The following is a 14,511-nucleotide window of genomic DNA, read 5'->3' on the forward strand; positions in this document are numbered from 1 at the left end:
TTATCCTTGTATATGGACCATTATCCTTGTCCCTGGACCATTATCTTTGTCCCTGGACCATTGTCCTTGTCCCTGGACCATTATCCTTGTCCATGGCCCATTCCAAGCTGGGTGCGGCCCGAGGAGCTTTCTTTACCATGATAATGGGAAGAAATGCTACAGCGATTAAGAGTAGGGGGGAACAAAGCCCCCAACCCCCAAAAGCAGGGCAGCACAGAAAACAACGTGGGAAAGGCGAAATGAGCGTGTTTTCTGCCAGAAAATGAGTGATAATGTTAATCAGAACTTCTAGAGAAATTTAGGAACATCACTTTCATGTGATAAATACAGGCCATGCCCGTCCTTCCAGCCCAGGTGAAAACAGGAAGGAAAACTGCAGGAAAAGCAGAGTCCCTTTATTTGGATGTATTTCCTAAAGGCTCTGTACTGTTCCCTGCCCAGCTCAGGAGCTGGAACTGCTCTCGCAGGACGCAGTGTCTGAAGGAACGCTGCAGCTGTGATATTAAAGCCACCAAAAACAATGACTAAATAGAAACAGATCTTACCTGGTTCGATGCCCCCCATCTCTGGCTCCTCCTCACGGGGGTTCCCTGCTCCAGCACACAGCCCTGGGCTAATACCTTGCCCTACCAAGCAGAAGACAAGGGGTTAACAAAGCTTTGGACACATTCTGTGTTTAGAGTAGTTTTACAAAACATCCATCACTGTGGATCTTTAATAAGGACAGCTTGCACCTAGGCTTGCAATGGACTTATAGGCAGAGTAGTTATAAAAGCATCCCCAGATTCATCAACTGAAAATCAGATTTTCTGACAATTAAAATCAGCTTTAAGCAAAAGAATTGAGTTATATCCATAACTATAAACGAGCAAAGATGCAACGTCTTTTATCCTACAGGCACTGTACAGCTGAGAGTTTCTAACACAGTATGACAAATACCTTGTAGCTTCAAGAGAACTGAAACAAGCCTTTAATAACCATGTGGTACAGCTTCCTAAAGCAGCCTGTAGAACATTAAAATATGGCCGTGGCATTTATTGCTTTTTGCAGCCTTTTTAAAGTTTTCAGATTCACTGAGCCTGATCAGCAATTGCAGAAATAAGTCTGTGGAATATGAGCAGGAGCTTCTGTTCAAGGTTTGTTATAAAATCAATTATTCAGGTAACATAGGAACCTCTTCACAGCCCAGACACAAACGTGTATTTCCCATTATGGTAAAAATCAATGTACTGTGCTGGCAGTGCTGTGTTCTGCAGCTGTGTTCTCACACACACTCGGAAACACCTCGGCACACACGGACACAGCCGGACACTGCACCCTCAGAAACGCTCAGACACACTCATGCACACTCGGACACTCAGAAACAGACACACGTGGACAGAATAAATATAAAAAGTGATGTACGGCTCACCCTGTATATAATAGGTGATATAAAACATGCCCCCCTATGTAATAAGTGAAATATCACATGTCCCCCATGGAAAAAGTCATAAATCACATACTCCTCATATAATAAATGAAATAATTAACATCATTAAAAGAATCTAAAGTACTAGAAAATAAAATAAAAAACACTACCATGGGGGGAAAAAAAAGACCAGAAAACGAACCCAAACCCTACTTTAAAAATCCACCCTATAAGTATCCATGTTCCCTAAAATAAAACTAATAAAAGATACCAAAACAGCCAATCAATCATTCAAACTACAAAACTAAAAATAGCCCAAATAAACCTAACTTAACAACACAAAATTAAAATTACTCCTAACTCAATGAACTCGTTATGCCTCAAACCATCAAAACAAAAATACCACTGATAAATAAACACAAAATCAAAAGACAAATTTAACCATAAAGAGTATCTCCCAAATTATCCATAACTATAATACATGTATTACAATCAAACAAACCAAATAAATAAAACCCCTATGATAGAATAATAAACCAACATAAACATACAATAACACCCCATATATAATGTTCCAATTATATTATTAAAAAAGCCTAATGAATTAGCTATGACATGACCTCAAACCCACCAAAACAACCGCTACATACTCACAATAATAAAAGTCGTCACAAAATAATTAAAAACCCATCCTCCGCCTTATGCTACAGCCCATAACACCATCGTAAACCTTATAAACATATCCTTTAAAAACAACACCCCACAAAAAAAACCCAACAGTAAAACACAATTCAAAGAAAACCTTTTCAACACCAAAACTGAGACCTTATCATACACCATGTATAAACAAAACAAAACTGTACATTATATTATGGAAAACCATCTTAAAAGCACTACATTAAAAAAAAAAAACTTTCAGATATTAAAAACTGCATCTAACAAAAGCCGTCTAATAAATTCACAACCAAACTCCACCAGCAGAGCCGGTCCTACCCAAAATCCCCATCATGCATATCAAAAGTCTATTTTAAAAACCTACTTCAATTAATCCTACCTCAAATACAAAGCCATCCATAAAGTGTCCTTCATTGAAACCCAAAATTGCACATAGTCAATAACACCAAAAAAATAAAACAACACACTATATACCACCAAAAAATAAAACACTGAATTAAAACCAAATACAAATACCACTATTTATTAAAGAGAACAGTCACCGTCTATACTTTACTGGAACTAAAACTAAATGTATATATACAATTAAAATGCATTACTTTCGGCATATACCTGATTATATAAAATAATAAAGTGTACTAGAAGGATATTATAATATAATATCCTCTATCATCCTCCAATAAACTCTCTCTCAACTATATAGGCTAACACACACACACACAAAAAGAAAACCTTAAAAAAAATCTAGTTTTTACTTCTCTTTCATTAGCTGTTATAGATAATAACCAAATCAAGCCGAATTAAATAAATTAAATAAATTAAATAAATTTCCTTTACTGCCCGCCCCCCCGCTCTGGAAGCGGACACAGGGGACCCGCAGCTGTCCCCCACTATTCTCCAAATCTCTATGCAATAATGGATTAATTTTTCTTTAAACTTATTTCTCTAATCGGGACTCCCCTCCCCGTGTTCTATCATTTAACCCAGCGGGCTGTCTCTTGGTATTTCGGGCAACTTACCTTTTTTTTTTATCTTTTTCGGTTTCTCCGGGGTTTTCCTGGAGTTTGTTCGTTTTCTGACCTCTCTGGCATCAGCTCAGCCTGTGTTCTCACTGCCATCCCGGGAAACCCACTTTTTATACAAATTTTCCTGGCCTGAGGCGAGAGTTCCCTTTGTTTCTGCTGAGGATTCTCATATTCAAATAAAAATTTCTTGGTGGTACCCGGGACAAAAGTCCTTCCAGCCGTCGATGAGGGCTGTGTCTGCTCCCCATTCATGTGTAATTTCCTTGGGAGTGCTGTTTTATCACTTATGGGACCGGTGATGGGCTCTGATATTGGTACTTCACAGTTCTTTATCGATGATTTTTCCCGTCTGGTTGTCTCAGGATCGTTGAGCTCGGTTTGTTGAGATGCTAATCAAGGCCTTTGTCCATGGCTTCGGGTGTGGGTGGCAGTGGCTGAAAAGTTATCTTACTTTATTTTCACAATCCCTCCCCTTCTATATAACCAAATTAATTTGTGTCCCCTTTTAAATTTTCTTCAGATTTATCACTGCTATTCCATCCCTTCATTGACTCTTCTCGATAATTTATGTAAGGGAGATTATTTTTTCCTATTTGTTCTTAAAATTTTGTAAGTGCCTTTACTGCACTGGTATTTACCTTTCCTTCTCCCGATTTCAGTAATTTGGATGCTTTACTATTCACTCTTCCAGGTGTAAATTCTGGGTCCATGGGCATAGTAGCTATTTGCATGCCCTGCACCACCGAGTGTATTAATTTGATTAAACAAGGTATCAAGCATGGTAGGAAGATGACTTCAGCTACTGAGCACAGGATAAAGAATACAATTTTTTTCCACTGTGCTCCCGATAATAACTGTTCTCACCAAGATGCCTGGAGAATGGAATTTCACTTTTGAATTGGGACATGTGCCACCCTTTTTGTTCCTGTAGCAAGATCCCTTATAGTTTTTCTATAATGAATTTCAACACAACATTCTGTTCTAAGGCTATTTGTTCTATTTCGCTTTCGGGATCCATGCCTTCCTTGTTTCTGGAGAAACAAAAAGTGTTATTGAATTGGGCACAAACCCGTTCGTCATTTTCTTCAAGTAGGTCGATGATGATTGGTTTACCGTCCGAGATTAATCCATTCTCAAACTTAAGATTTTTGCCCACTCAACATATTTTTCCTTCTCTGACACACATATTTAATCGGGTATTGTCATAACATAACTCATTCACCTGAAAATAAGCTATATACACAGACTTTTGTTTCCCCCCTACCCACACCGAGCGATTGCATTGTCCACAAGTGGGAAGAGTTGTTCGATTGGCATTTTTCTTCTGGATATTGTAAACAAATGTCTCTGACTGCCCTTTCTCGTGTGTTGCCTTGAGATTATGGCACATCATTTTCTTTCCCCATTTACACCTCACATACTGAGTGCCGTTAAATGTTCAGCACTCCTCCTTTTCTTTTTGGGTGCAGTTGGCCAGGACAGAGCGAGTTGGGATGCTGATTAATGGACATCCCCCACACTCATTGTTAGGGCTTTGTGCCGCAGGACTTACAGAATTCCTTGGGTGTGCGTTAATCGGTGGGACATGGCCAGGCTCAGGCAGCAGAGGTGTTCTTTAGGGGACCAACGCAAAGTCCGAGCTGCATATCGCCTCTTAAAGACATCCCACCCCGATAATTTTATCCTGTCCGTCCAACAAGGTACTTTATTTGTTCTCTGGCACTCTACTCTTAAAATTTCAGCCCTGCAATTTAGTTTCCCGCTAACCCCGTGTTGATATAAGAGAACCCACTCTACAGAATCCAATTCAGCAATATTCAATTCCGTCAGTCAAAGACAGCTCTTTTCAAAACACTCAGTACAGAGCCCTTTAGGTCAGATCTCCCTACACAATGTGTAACCCAAACTTCACAACAGATTTGGCACTTGAAACGAACAAAAGGAAAACATCTGCACCCAGAGCCATTCACCTTATCTGATCTGGGTTTATCATCGGCTTGTTGGGGCAATTTTATTTTGAGGTCTCAGGGGGAGGAAGCCACTTTGCACTTGGGTGTTTCTGGTTTTCACTCTGGAGGCGAGTGTCCAGCCTTTTTCTGCTGTGTCTAAAGATCTGAAAGTGTTTTGTAGTTCCATTCCCTAAAAAAGTGGAAGTGGTTTTAGTTCAATTCCCAAAAAAAAAACTGGAAGTGTTTTGTAGTTCCATTCCCTAAGAAACTGGAAACTGTTTTTTAGTTTAATTCCCAAAAAAACTGGAAGTGTTTTTAGTTCAATTTCCCAAAAAAAACCTGGAAGTGTTTTGTAGTTCCATTCCCTAAAAATATGGAAGCGTTTTGTAGTTCAATTTCCTAAAAAATGGAAATGTTTCGTAGTTCTATTCTCTTATTTTGTAGCTCCATTCCCTAAAAAACTGGAAGCATTTTGTTGCTCCTGTTTTCCGGGAATGTTTTCAGACTTTGGGGATGCAGAGGAGGAGGATCACAGGATCCCCTGCAGGTCTTGGCCAGAGCCCATGGCTCAGGGCAGCCAGCAGGACTTTTTCCCAGTTTACCCAATTTTTTTCCCAATTTACCCATTTTTTCCCCAATTTACCCATTTTTTTTCCCAATTTACCCAATTTTTTTCCCAATTTACCCATTTTTTCTCCCAATTTACCCATTTTTTTCCCAGTTTACCCAATTTTTTTCCCAATTTACCCATTTTTTTCCCAATTTACCCAATTTTTTCCCAATTTACCCAATTTTCCCCCAATTTACCCATTTTTTTTCCCAATTTACCCAATTATTTTTCCCAATTTACCCAATTTTTTCCCCAATTTACCCAATTTTTTTCCAATTTACCCCATTTTTTTTCCGAATTTACCCATTTTTTTTCCCAATTTACCCATTTTTTTCCCAATTTACCCAATTTTTTTCCCAATTTACCCATTTTTTTCCGAATTTACCCTTTTTTTTCCCCAATTTACCCCATTTTTTCCCAATTTACCCAATTTTTTTCCCAATTTTTTCCCAATTCAACCCCCCTGGCCTCATCCCATCCTGCTTCCATCACCAAGGGCTGTGCTGCCAGGTTCACTGCAGGGAAATAACTCAGGGAGGGCTTTAAGGAGATTTGGAGAGGAAAGGACTCACTTGGGGTGAAGAATAGCTGGCTGCTGCTGGTGGATGTGGTTTTGCAGGTCTGTACACACATCCCATTGTACACAAAAGCCATTTATTTGTTTAAGGCCGTGGCTGAGTGCATTGTGTGACATCCAGAGAGGCTGCTCCAGCCAGAACTGCAGGCACAGCAGGGCCTGGACCTGCACTTTAATCCCCTTTTCTGCCCTGATTTCCCAATTTCATCGCTGGGAGAATCTCCCTGAGCTCAGGGTGTGATAAGATAAAAAAAAATAAAAAACACCCCTGGTTTTTCCAGGAGCTGCCCTGGAGGAGAAGCAAAGCCCTGCTCCCTGCAGGGCTGGGGAGCTGCAATGCTGCTGAAATCTGAAATGTTCTTTGGGGATAAAATGCAGTTGAGGGCTCTGTAATGGATCCTGCACTCAAAGCCAATAGAGCATGAGCTCAGCAATCAGCTGGCAGCCCATAAAATCTCCGTTACCTTTCTTTTCTTTTCTTTCCTTTTTTGTTTTTTGCTTTGGTTCTTTAAGTGGTGCTGTGAGGGAAGCTGAAAGACTGGGAATTACAGGAGCAGCTCCAGATTTCTGCAGCAAATGGAAATCCAAGTTGGCATTTTCTGTGGGGCTGGGGAGTGCAGTGATGTCCTGCTCAGGCTAAGCCCAGCCTAAATAAACCCCACTCTTAGCTTGGGCCTCCTGACCAGCAGTAAAACAACATCACTTGCAGCAATCCCTGGAAGTGTGCTGGCCCAAAACCCTCCTGTATTTTTATATTTTTGGAATGTCTGCTTCCAGATAACGTTGCTTTCCTCGTTTTAAAAAACCCAGCCTGGAATAAAGAGCTTTTTAAAATGGGAGTTGGTGCTGAATGCTGCCTGGGTAGCAGAGACCCTTCATGTTCCAGGGCTCCTACAAATAACACATTGACTGTGGCCCCACTTTATATTCTCACTAAATCAAGGTAGAGTTTTTTAAAGCCCAATTCATATTAAGAAATTTTCCTGCGGGTGTGAAGTGATTTTGACAGAGGCACAGAACCCTCCAGACTTGTGGCTTCAGAGCGAAGAAGGGAAAAAATATAGCTTGGGGTGGGGACAGGAGGTGGAAATAGCTGAGAGGACCCTTTGGTCTTTAATTCGTGTCAGAAGAGCCCCAGCTGTCACCCAGCACTTGTCCCAGATTTATGGATCATCTGTTTTGTTAATGCTTGTGGATCTCTTGCTGAACATAACCCTTCTGGAGGGGTTTGCTGCTGATCAAAGGCTGCTGGGGTTATAAACGCCCCCGTGATAGCTTGAGGTTTTGCTGAGAAGAAGCTGCATTGATGGAAGGGTTTGGGGCTCTGACAAAGCCATATTTCTTCCCTGTGGATCTGCACTTTCATTTTCCGTGCACTGAACAATCTGTGCTTGAACAGAACCAGCTGAGGCTGGATGTGAGCACGTGGAGCAAAGCTGTTTATCCATCCTCAGTACTCCTGAAACACCGAGCAGCCACTCTTAAATATTTACATTTTGTCTTCAATTCACTCAAAGTCGAGTTTCAGAGAGTTTATACCTGGGTGCCTGCAGGTGGAGAACACTGAGGGGTAGATGGAAATAAAGCAGAGCAGGATTTGTGTCGCTCACGATGGGACAAGGAGCTCTTCACCCTTCTGTCCCAACTGTTTTCCAGTCTGAGGTTATTATATAAAAATAAAAATAAAAAAATAAAAATAAAACATAAAAATTAAAATTAAAAGTAAAATTAAAAGTAAAAAATAAAACATAAAAATTAAAATTAAAAGTAAAATTAAAAATATAAATAAATAAAAATAATAATAAATAAAAATAAAAAGAACAAATAAAAATAAAAATAAAAATAAAAAGGAAAATAAAAATAGAAATAAAATAAAAATAAAAATAATAATAATAATAAATAAAAATAAAAATAAAACATAAAACATAAAACATAAAAATAAAAATAGAAAAATAAAATAATTTCATTTTTATTATTGGCTGCCCATGGATCAGCAGCTGCCAGGCTGTGTGCCCTCTCCCTCCCTGCATCACTGTGGGAACTCAGATGAGTTTCTTCCCCTGCACCATTCCAGCAGCAGCTCCTCAGCAGGGTCTGATTCTGGGGATTGCAGAAAACAGGGAATTTGGGATTAACTCTCCTCTCTTCTGCAAGCATGGCTTGTAAGAGGAAGGAGTTTCGTTATTCCCGTGAAAAAATTCCATGGGATTTCTGCACTCCTAGGCTGGACAAAGCCTGGAGGTGTCTGCAGCTGAATGTTTGCATCAAAATTACAAATACATCTAAATTAAAAATGCATCAAAATTACAAATACATCTAAATTAAAAATGTATCAAAATTACAACTGCATCTAAATTACAAATGCATCAAAATTACAAATAAAATGTCTCATGTGCACCCAGGCTGAGGAAGGATCATCCACCAGGGAATGGCAGGGACTGAATTTCCAAATCATGGGGTGGTTTGGGTTGGAAGGGACCTTGAAGATCATTTAGGATGGGGCAGGCACAGCTCCTCTGTGGCACCTGGCATTTCAGGGCACATCTGAGCTGTTTTCCCTTTTAGCTGCACCCCTGACACAAAGACCCAAAAATTTTATTGTTCCTCCTTTGTGGGGAGCTTGGCCAAGGATGGGAGCTTGGGTCCCTCTGGGAACATTCCCACCAGGAATTTCCCTGCTCCTGGAGCCTGGGGGGATTGCTACAGCATGGAGAGATTAAAAAAAATGAGAGAAAGTGGAATTTGGACGTGGTTTCAGAGGGGTTATGCCATGGTTTGGCTGGGCAGCAGCACAGGGGAGGGCTGGGACTGTGCTGGGAATGTCCCTGAAGGAGCCCCCAAAACAAGAGGAAAAAACCCAAAACAAGAGGAAAAAACCCAAAACCTCATTCCAGGCTCATCCTGGTGCAGCTTTTGGGTTTTGTCCTTTCAGAAGCCAAGGCCAGGGCAGCTCCCAGGGCTGGAAAAGGCCCCAGCACTCCGGGATTTCAGGGCTAGGTGTTAATTTTCATCCATTCCTAGCCAGGCACGATTATTGCTGGCCTGACCATGGCGTTTGAAATGCTTTAATTGCTGCAGAACAAAGTGCTTGACACAATTCCCACAGCAGCTGAGCAAAACTTGGGGAGCCAAATTCTCTGCCAGGGGCTGGGATTGTTTTGTGTGAGAGCAGGAGAGGGGCACAGGGAGCTCCTGAAAAGCTGAAATCACAGCCTGGTGTCCATTCCATCACTTCCCAGGAATTCCAGCACCATTTCATCAGAGATCTGTGCTCGGGGTACAAATTTGGAGGGTTTATTACAGCTTTAAAGGGCATGCAGATTATTTTCCTTTAATTCCAAGTCACATTACACCCAGCCAAGCCTGGTGTCGTTTTACAGACATGAAAACATAGAAATTCTCTTCTCAAATCCCCTGTTGTTTATTGGTGAGGATTCTCTTTTCTTTTACAGCAGCAATGGGGAGGAATTCATTGCCTGAGCTGGTTTTATTTATATTATTTATGTTCCCCCTTCAGTGTTTGTGAATCTGAAATCAGATAGCAAACTCTGTCCCATCTGATTTAAGACTAGGGATAGATGAGAAAAGAGAAAAAAGCTGCAACATCTGAACTAATAATTCATAATTAATAAGCTTTGCATATTTCTGAGGGTGGCAACATTCTCAGGGCAGGGGTTTTATCCTTTTACATTCATTCCAAATAATGGGATTTTTTTTTTTTTTCAATTTTCCATTGAATTGCATAAGAATAATTATGTTAAGATGAGCTTGTAGTTTTGTCTGACAAGAAGAATCCTTGGGAGTGTGTGTGGGGATGGATAAAACTGGGATTACATTTGATCTTCTGCATTTCTTACCATGTTGTCTGGAAAGCCACAAGCAAACATCTGAATCTTTTGTGGAGAATCAAGAAAAAACTGGGATTGGGGCTTGCTCAGGGCACAGATGGAGCTTCCAGCCCACAGCAAAAAGGTTTGGAGTGTTAAAGGATGCTGTGCTGTACAGAGAAATGTGAAAAAATGCCCAGGGTGAAGTAGAAATTAAACCCATGTATTAATTTCTGGTATTAATGCAACATTTCTCCAGGATTGTTGCTAGAATTCCTTTAAAAAGAGAATGGAATGGCCTCAAAGTGTTAATTTAAGGTGGAGTTTTGCTCTCCTTTGCAAAAAGAAACATGAAAAAATAAAAAGGAAACTGAGGAAATGTAGGAATTTTGAAACAAATATCAAAAATAAAGATTGCAGAGTCCTAAGTTTGTTTCTCCTGCACTGAAAACCACCCTGCTTTTCTGGCCGGGTCCGGAGTAGCTCACCACCAAATTTCCAGGATTTTTCATGGAAATGTTCCAGCCTGGAAGCACAGAGGGAGCATGTACAGACAGCAGAGGATGGAAGAGGGGTGGTAAATTCCCCAATAAATCTGTCAGTGGCACAGACCCTGGAAAGAGCCGGGCTTGGAGCTGTCTGCAGCTCCCACATCCCAGCCTTCAACAGAGAGAGCGGGGCTTAAAACTCCATTTCTCCTCTGCAAATGTTCAGTTTGCTGGCATGAGATGGCAGCTTCTGACACAGGGATCTGGGGCCATTCCATGAGATTTACAGCCTCCAAGTCCATATTCCCTTGAAGATTAAACCTTCATTAAGTTCCCCCTTTTTTTTCCCCTTGATTTCCTGCCTTTTGCTCACATCACACTCCGACTTTCATAAGCACTCCTGCTTTAGTGCTTGAATAAAAACAGCTTTGGTGGAGGTTTAAAGGACTTTTTTTGGGGGAACTCCCCCCTAAATCAGCAACCCAGCCTCACTTCCCCATCCCCTCATCTCCCACCCTCCATCTCCATTAAATTTTTTATTTAACCCTGTCAATAAGATGCACCCAGAAGAAGGAATTCCAACAACCACACCAAGCCTCGATTTTCTCTTTTTCTCTCTTTTTTTGGGATTTGTTTCCCCCCATTGTTGTGACTAGACAGAGGATCCTACTGATCCCTAAAATCTTCTGAAAACCCTAAATCAGCAACCCAAGCTCCCTTCCCTATCCCCTCATTACCTCTCCATTAAATTTTTTATTTAACTTTCTTATTAAGATCCACCCAGAAGACGGCAGAATGAATTCCAACAACCACTCAACCTTGATTTTATCCTTTTTTTCTCTTTTTCTCTCTTTTTTGGGGATTTTCCCCCCATTGTTATGACTAGACAGAGGATCCCCAAAACCTTTTGGAAATCCTAACTCAGCAATCCAACCTCCCTTCCCTATCCCCTCATGACATCTCCATTAAATTTTTTATTTCATCTTGTCAATAAGATGCACTCAGAAGAAGGAATTCCAACAATCGCACCAAACCTCAATTTTCTCTTTTTCTCTCTTTTTTTTGAGATTTTTTCCCCCCCATTGTTATGACTAGGCAGAGGATCCCCAATACCTTTAGGAAACTCTAAATCAACAATCCAACGTCCCTTCCTTATTCCCTCATTTCCCACCACACATCGATAAGATGCACCCAGAAGAAGGCAGAAGGAATTCCAACAACCACACCAAGCCTCGATTTTATCCTTTTTTTCTCCTTTTCTCTCTTTTTTTGGGATTTTCCCCCCATTGTTATGACTAGGCAGAGGATCCCCAATACCTTTAGGAAACTCTAAATCAGCAATCCAACGTCCCTTCCCCATGCCCTCATCTCTCATCATACATCAATAAGATGCACCCAGAAGAAGGAATTTCCACAATCTCACCAAGCCTCGATTTTCTCTTTTTCTCTCTTTTTTTGGGAATTTTTCCCCATTGTTATGACTAGACAGAGGATGCCCAAAACTTTTAGAAACCTTAACTCAGCAACCCAACCTCCCTTCCCTATTCCCTCATTACATCTCCATTAAATTTTTTATTTCATCTTGTCAATGAGATGCACCCAGAAGAAGGAATTCCAACAACCACCAAACCTCGATTTTATCCCTTTTTTTCTCCTTTTCTCTCATTTTTTGGGGATTTTCCCCCCATTGTTATGACTAGACAGAGGATCCCCAAAACCTTTTGGAAACCCTAAATCATCAACCCAACCTCCCTTCCCTATTCCCTTATTACATCTCCATTAATTTTTTTATTCCATCTTGTCAATAAGATGCACCCAGAATAAGGCAGAAGGAATTCCAACAACCACACCAAACCTCGATTTTCTCTTTTTCTCTCTTTTTTTGGGGATGTTTTTCCCCATTTTTGTGACTAGACAGAGAATGCCCCAAACTTTTGGAAACCCTAAATCAACAATCCAACCTCCTCTCCACATCCCCTCATTACGTCTCCATTAATTTCTTTATTTCATCTTGTCAATAAGATACACCCAGAAGAAGGCAGAAGGAATTCCAACAGCCACACCGAGCCTCGATTTTATCCTTTTTTTCTCTTTTCCTCTCTTTTTTGGGGATTTTCCCCCCATTGTTATGACTAGACAGAGGATCCCCAAAACCTTTTGGAAATCCTAACTCAGCAATCCAACCTCCCTTCCCTATCCCCTCATGACATCTCCATTAAATTTTTTATTTCATCTTGTCAATAAGATGCACTCAGAAGAAGGTAGAAGGAATTCCAACAATCACACCAAACCTCAATTTTCTCTTTTTCTCTCTTTTTTTTGAGATTTTTTCCCCCCCATTGTTATGACTAGGCAGAGGATCCCCAAAACCTTTTGGAAACCCTAAATCAACAAACCAACGTCCCTTCACTATTCCCTTATTACATCTCCATTAAATATTTTATTTAACCTTATCAATAAGATGCACCCAGAAGAAGGCAGAAGGAATTCCAACAACCACCAAACCTCGATTTTATCCCTTTTTTTCTCCTTTTCTCTCTTTTTTTGGGATTTTCCCCCCATTGTTATGACTAGGCAGAGGATCCCCAATACCTTTAGGAAACTCTAAATCAGCAATCCAACGTCCCTTCCCCATGCCCTCATCTCTCATCATACATCAATAAGATGCACCCAGAAGAAGGAATTTCCACAATCTCACCAAGCCTCGATTTTCTCTTTTTCTCTCTTTTTTTGGGAATTTTTCCCCATTGTTATGACTAGACAGAGGATGCCCAAAACTTTTAGAAACCCTAACTCAGCAACCCAATCGCCCTTCCCTATTCCCTCATTACATCTCCATTAAATTTTTTATTTCATCTTGTCAATAAGATGCACCCAGAAGAAGGAATTCCAACAACCACCAAACCTCGATTTTATCCCTTTTTTTCTCCTTTTCTCTCTTTTTTTTGAGATTTTCCCCCCATTGTTATGACTAGACAGAGGATCCTACTGATCCCCAAAACCTTTTGGAAACTCTAAATCAACAATCCAACGTCCCTTCCTTATTCCCTCATTTCCCACCACACATCAATAAGACGCACCCAGAAGAAGGAATTTCCACAATCTCACCAAGCCTCGATTTTCTCTTTTTCTCTCTTTTTTTGGGAATTTTTCCCCATTGTTATGACTAGACAGAGGATGCCCAAAACTTTTAGAAACCCTAACTCAGCAACCCAACCTCCCTTCCCTATTCCCTCATTACATCTCCATTAATTTTTTTATTCCATCTTGTCAATAAGGTGCACCCAGAAGCAGCCAGAAGGAATTCCAACAACCACACCAAACCTTGATTTTCTCTTTTTCTCTCTTTTTTTTAGAGATTTTTTCCACCATTGTTATGACTAGCCAGAGGATCCCCAAAACCTTTTGGAAACCCTAAATCAGCAATCCAACGTCCCTTCCTTATTCCCTCATTTCCCACCACACATCGATAAGATGCACCCAGAAGAAGACAGAAAGAATTCCAACAACCACCAAACCTCGATTTTATCCTTTTTTCCTCTTTTTCTCTCTTTTTTTGGGATTTTCCCCCCATTGTTATGACTAGACAGAGGATCCTACTGAGCCCATTAGCCAGGCTCTGCCTCAGGACTCCCACTGCTCGGAATGCCATTGCTCCTGCGAGCACAGGGCTGACCCTCCTCTCCTGCAGCCCTGAACCCCTCTCCTGGCCATATTTCTGCCCCAGGAATACTTTGCTGGCAGCTCCAGCCAGGCAGCGTTGGAGAGCTGCGGTAGTTTGTTGTCAAAATGAAAAATGGTTCAGTGCAAAAGGTCCCGGCGCTGGGATGCGAACAATCAAGGAACACTAAGTCAAGCGTTTGACAAGGAACTTTGGTCTTGCTGTTAAATACCACTTAATATTGTCCTGCCCCATCATCCCTGCTGTTTAACAGCCCTGGAATCAGGCTCG

This window comes from Catharus ustulatus, chromosome 20 (genome assembly GCF_009819885.2).
Source record: "Catharus ustulatus isolate bCatUst1 chromosome 20, bCatUst1.pri.v2, whole genome shotgun sequence".
NCBI lineage: Eukaryota > Metazoa > Chordata > Aves > Passeriformes > Turdidae > Catharus > Catharus ustulatus.